This window comes from Mya arenaria, chromosome 15 (assembly GCF_026914265.1).
Source record: "Mya arenaria isolate MELC-2E11 chromosome 15, ASM2691426v1".
Lineage (NCBI taxonomy): Eukaryota > Metazoa > Mollusca > Bivalvia > Myida > Myidae > Mya > Mya arenaria.
This window is the reverse complement of record NC_069136.1, coordinates 23,384,510-23,391,043: the sequence shown is the minus strand read 5'-3', so window position 1 is coordinate 23,391,043 and position 6,534 is coordinate 23,384,510.

Here is a 6,534-nt window from a genome sequence, read left to right as displayed (position 1 = left end):
CAAATCCACAATCCTAGATTATTTTGGCAAGTGCGCAATCCTAGAAGCATGCACAGTCACTGGCTCAATACAAGGAACACGCACAGTCAAGATCACAATCCTAGAAACATGCACTGTCAAGGGCACAATACCAGAAACACGCATAGTCATGTGCATATTCCTGCAAACATGCACAGTCAAGTGCACACTCCTAGAAACATGTACAGTCAAGTGCACAATCCAAGACACATGCATCGTCAAGTACACAATACTAGAAACATGCACAGTGAAGATCACAATCCTAGAAACATGCACCGTCAAGGGCACAATCCTAGAAACATGCACAGTGAAGATCACGATCCTAGAAACGTGCACAGTCAAGATCACAAACCTAGAAATATGCAGAGTCAAGTGCACAATCCTACAAATAGGGACCGTCAAGATAACAATCCTAGCATGATGCACAGTCAAGGGCACAATCCTGGAAACATGCAAAGTCAAGGGCACAATCCTATAAGCATGTCCTGTCAAGTGCACAATGCTAGATACATGAACTGCCAAACTCACAAAACTAGAATCGTGTACAGTCAATGGCACAATACTTGAAACATGCGTGACCAAGGTCACAATACCAGAAACATTCATAGTCAGGGTTTCAATACTAGAACCACGCGTCGTCAACGTCTCAACACTAGGAAATGCAATATATCAATAATAAAGTCCCAATACAAGACTTAAGTTTGGGTTTTTATAGTCTACACCGCAACCAAAGTGATTATTCAGTAACTAAATAGTGCAACCATGGTGAAAGCCAGCTGGTTTAAAATTGTTTGCAATCAAAAGAATGAGAAGGCATCATTGGCACTAAAATGTAAATTACGTCAACTTGATTAAAGACAAATACAGATGACCGCTTCTGTCTGAATGAAGGAACATATATCTTTTAACGCATGAAAGATAACACGATTTTGTAAAATCTCGTTTGTACTTGTCACCGTTTTGCGATATTGTATTGCGCAAGAAACTTATGCTTACTTACTCAGGATCAACTATGCTGTTGATAGAATTATCTTCCAGACTTCGAACTAGACTGGATCCCAAGATATATAACTGCTTGTTCATAAACAGTCCTGCCAAATTACAATAGTTTGATATGAAATCGTTTTATTGCTCCATCCGCTCGTCTTCTGTTATAATATATAGAAGAAGTCTGGGTATTGCGATATCCTTGGTGTCGTCTTTGTTGGCGTCGTTCGAACTAGCCGAGATCCCAAGATATATGAATGCTCGATCATTAACAGTCCTTCTAAAATACAATGGTTTGGTAAGAAATCGTGTTACAACTTTATTCGCTCGTCTGTTTTAATAAGAAAGGAATCCGGGGATTGTGGTAAACTTGGTGTCGTCTTCGTTGGCGTAGTCCAAAAGTTTGAAGATTGGCCTTAATTAAGAAAAACACTCAATATATTTAAATGAAACTTGGTATAAATGTTACTTAAGCCAATACGCAAATGTTTAGCAAGGCCAATGATTCTAGCGTGACTATTTATCAAGTTATAATTCTTGTTTGACTGATAAAAGACAGACGAGCGTGAGCATTCGCGCTGCGGCGTTCTTTTAGTTTAACATTCTATTCTTGGTGATTTCTTCGAATAACTGACCATGTAATTTATCAGATTATTAGGTTTTACGATTTATGGTGCTCTCGAAACGCGGAAAGATTAAGCCTTAAACAATTAAAATCGTCTAGGGTCAAATACCGAATGTTTACAATAGATTACACAACGCGGTGATATAACTCGTAAATTAAATGTCTATTGATCTTGTTGCTGTTTTTATTCTACCACCGTTACGATGCACTACAGCAAAATTCCATAAATAGTTCGTTGTAAGGTGAGTATATTGTACAGTCAGAGATTTCGGTTTCTTGTAAGAACAAATAGGGCCTTGTGCATAACTAGTAATTTAAAACATTAAACATGCGACCCGTACGAAATTTTCAGCAGGAATCCGGCCAGAATTTGGCAGGAAAGTGGCAGGAATATCATATTTACGCTTGTAATCTGGCAGTAATTTATTTGTGGGCAGGAAAATTATGTACCTCGACTGGAACTTCATTCATTTACGTACGGAAAATATACAAAATTACGGTTGGAAACTGATTCTGGCCGTAATTTCAAACTTAAAAAATTTCTGAAATACTTTTCACTGCTAAAACAGAGTAAGTTTTACATGACACACGTAAAATTCATTTTTCTGGCCGTAAATAGGGACTTCCATTTTTTTCTAAATGACTTTTATGTTTAATGGTGCATCATCAGAATTTGTCTTTATTTTTTATTATTATTACTAATATTATTATTAATATTATTTATTTATTATTATTGTTTTCATTATTATTATTATACTTTTTTATTATGCATTATTATTATTATTATTATTATTATTATTATTATTATTATTATTATTAAATTTTCATTTCATAAGTTTAAGAAAGCACAAAAACATGCATTCTAATGTTATTGGTTTATAACCTTATTAATTTTAATTGTTCTTCCTTACACACTATACACTTTTCTCAAGCAAAACATGAACATAAATTATTCAGTTTTGTATTCTTTAGAAATTAGAAGCCTTTTATCAGTGTGCTCTGTTTATTGACCAAGCTATTTCTCACAGTACATATTGCCTGGGCTTATCAGATTATCTTAGGTCAGGCAGAAATTTCAGTGAGTATGCAGAGAATCAGGGCTCAGTAGCCAATAAGATCAGTGGATTTCAAATGTTTAGGCGGTTTTCTGGTTTTCTTGATGTAAACACGGCAGCCATGGTGATTTAACCTTCTGAAGATTCCTATTGATTTGCTGGATATAATCAGGATCTCTCACGGTTTGAAGGTAAACACTTATTTCAAAATGTATCTTAAATTATATGTCATTCATTCTATCCTATGTGTTACATAATTAAGAGTCTTTTAAAAAGTTATGCTGTAGATAAGTAAAATAATGCTATTCCCCTCACTGTGAGTTCATAACACATGGTATTTCAGATTGTATTTGTATAGAAAACATGGTCAGAACTTTACATTTGTATGTGGAAAAGGGAAATGTTTAAATTGAGTGTGTCATAAAGCCATATAAATGTACATGCATGATGCATTGCATAATAAAAAGTAAAGTATATAAATAACTTAAATAACTATCAACTTAAGAAACTGTAAGTAACAATTCTGACAGTAAAATTGTGAGTTTTAATTATGTTTTTCCATATGTATGTTATTCTTTGTTAAAATGCTTGTAGATGGCTTTAATATTCAATGGCCAGGGAGACAACTAGATCTGAAAGTAACAGTTGGAGCATGTAAAGCAGACCTTACCCTCAAAGAAGGTTTGTGAAGGATTGTATTTTAATTCAGAAAGAAATATATCTATATGGAAATCATGCTGTTTTTATAGTCTTATAGTTTTAAAGCAGTATTGTTACTAATGTAAAAAGCAACAAAAACACATTTGTGATGAGTAACATCTTTATGTAGCGGGTAATTAAAATGCAGGCTATGTTGATTGAATGTTTGCATTTGTGTGTTTTGTTGCATGTTTCTAGCCATTGCCCAGAGCCATAAAACAGGGTTTGACTGCTGGGCATGTCCTTGTCAACATATCCACCAATCTGTATAAGTCCTGGTGGCTGTATGGGCAAGCCTGCTGTTTTCTAATAATTTCTTGACTAAACCGGCGTTGGTTCGAATCCCACTATAACCAAAATCCTTTTTATCTGCAATTTTGATATGATAGAGTAAAATAATGATAGTGTTTTCAGATGCATAACCGGGAAAGCTTATTTTTGGTCCAGAATCATGAGCGAGTTACTTTAAGCTGTGAGGATGATAAAGTGTGCTTGAGAATGTATTAATGGATTAAAAGTGATGCATTTTGATACTAGTGATAAAATAATTTCACATGATATTAAATTTTACTGAAGATTGTGTGACGTCATAGTTGCTGGACAGAATACATTTGGATCTGACTGGAAAAAAAGGCATCATCCATCCAGCAAGTTGAGTCTGTGTTAAAAAAGTGAAAATAAACATTGACATAAAACTCACAGACGATTCCAAAAACACTATAACTTTTATTTTCAAAAAAGTTTTTGTAAACTTAGTGTCTCTTCATTTCATGATAAATTTATATTGCAAATTATATCATTATAATCAGTGTATTGATTTTAAAATCAGAAAAAAAAACTCATGCAAATGTAAATAAAGTATATAATATAATAAATAATATGAAAGAAAATTATATTATTTTATTTAAACAAGAGTTGGAAAAGTTTAACCAGGCATGTAGTGAAAAGCAATGAATTGAGTTCTAGAAATGTTGTATGTTTAATAATATTTTATTGCATAATTATAAACATTGTTACAATTGTCAAAATATTTACATGCATGTATATAGAAAAGTTTGAAATAAATGTTATCAAAGTTGTATGCAAAAGGGTCGGGCCACAAGTTATCAACAACATTAGTTACGGCCCTCCCCTTATAGTTTCGTTAGAGTTAACAAGATGATTGGTATGTAAAGTAGTATATGCTAAAAAGAGCATAATGCATAATATGCTAAAAGTATATAATGTATTTAATTTGTGAATTTGCGTGTATAAGTAATATTCGTTATATTATTAGAAAAAAGAGAAGAAAAACAACAACATTGTATCAAACAAGAAAATGAAGAATTGATATAGAAGAAGAAAAAGAAACTGACGAGAAAAAAAAGGACAGAGAAAAAACATATAAAGGAGACAAAAGCACACACCCAAAGCACAACCCTCACTTAGCGTTACATCAAATGTTACAGCGCTTATGCTTCCACATGGCTATTTACTATTTCGTATACTCGCTTAGGTAGTTTGCTGGTGAAATCTTCCTGTATGTTTAATAAAGGCTTGGACTTGTTGAAAGAGTTTACTTTTATCGTCATCAGTTAAACTGTCTATACCATTCAGGAGTTTATCAGGACTTAAAGGGTGATAGGGTCTAGTTTTTGTAAATAAAGTTAATCTCGCATTTTCATATAAAGGACATCTGAAGAAATAATGTTCAGCATCTCCGTAACTATTGCCACATTCGCAAAATGGATCGTCACGTAGAAAGTTGTTAAAAAGATCTGCATGAAGATTGCTACATTTGTTTCTTATTCGAGTGTGTTGAATTTGCATTAATCTCTCACCATGATAGTAGTAGTTTGGGACTGTTGGGGGTATGTACATCTTTTTAAGCTGATATTTAAAAGCTGCTAGTGTGTCAGACATTTTTATTTCTGGGTTAAGATCATTCCATAATTTCGCTGAGGATGGTATCGTGGAATTAGAATACATTTCAGTTCTTCTTGCAAGTGTTTCAAGGTTATCATTATTTCTAAGATTATATGGGGTATTATTTCTAACAAGTTGAGGCATATCGTCAATTAAATAATGTGGCAAGTAACCTTCCTTATATTTATACATCAATATTAGTTTTTGCATTTTTCTTCGATCAGCTAAAGATACCCAACCTATTTCATTTAATAAATTGTTAATAGAGACGGAACGGGTAAGTCCAGTGACTAGTCTTGCCGCCTCATACTGAGTTCTTTCTAACATGTCTTTCTCATATTTAGTGCAATTGTCCCAGATTATTGACCCATATTCTAGAATTGGACGAAGGTATGAAATATATATTTGGTTAATAGTGTTCCGCTTCAGTTTATATTTAAGTAGTCTCATAGAGCCCAATACTTTGCCTGCAGAATTAATTATAGAGTTAATATGTTCATGCCATTTTCAATTCTCACTAAGTGTTACTCCGAGATGTTTATGGTGTTCAACAAAGTTGAGTTGGCTGTTATTGAAAATAAGAGTTGGACGGTTATCATAGGTTCTTGAGAAGAACATAACTTGCGTTTTAGCAGAGTTAAAAGTTATAAGCCATTGCTCTGCCCAACGATGTATTTTATCAAGATCATGATTCAATGTACGTTCAATGTAATTAACATCAGTTGAAGTAACAGCTAGCGAGCTATCATCAGCGAAAAGGCGTGTTATACTTAATAACGGATCAGCTATATCGTTGATATATATAAGGAACAAAAAAGGGCCTAACACGGACCCTTGGGGGACTCCAGCATTTATTGACATTTTTTGAGAGAATGATGATTTTACAAAAACCCTTTGAGATCTACATTGAAGGTAACTTGAAAGCCAATTTAAAACATGACCATTGATACCGTATTGTCTTAATTTAAATAATAAACCTTTATGCCATACTCTATCAAATGCTTTACTAATATCACAGAATACAATGACTTTTTATCGTCAAACGATTTACAAATTTGATTATACATATCTACGAGCTGGTATATTGTCGAATGTCCTGGTAAAAAGCCTGATTGGTTTTTGAATATGAGATTATTTTGTATAAGATAATTATGGATATGTTTGTGTATTACTCTTTCCATAACCTTGCCAACACAACTTATTAGGGAAATTGGTCTATAATTTGAGGGCAAATACTTTTCACCT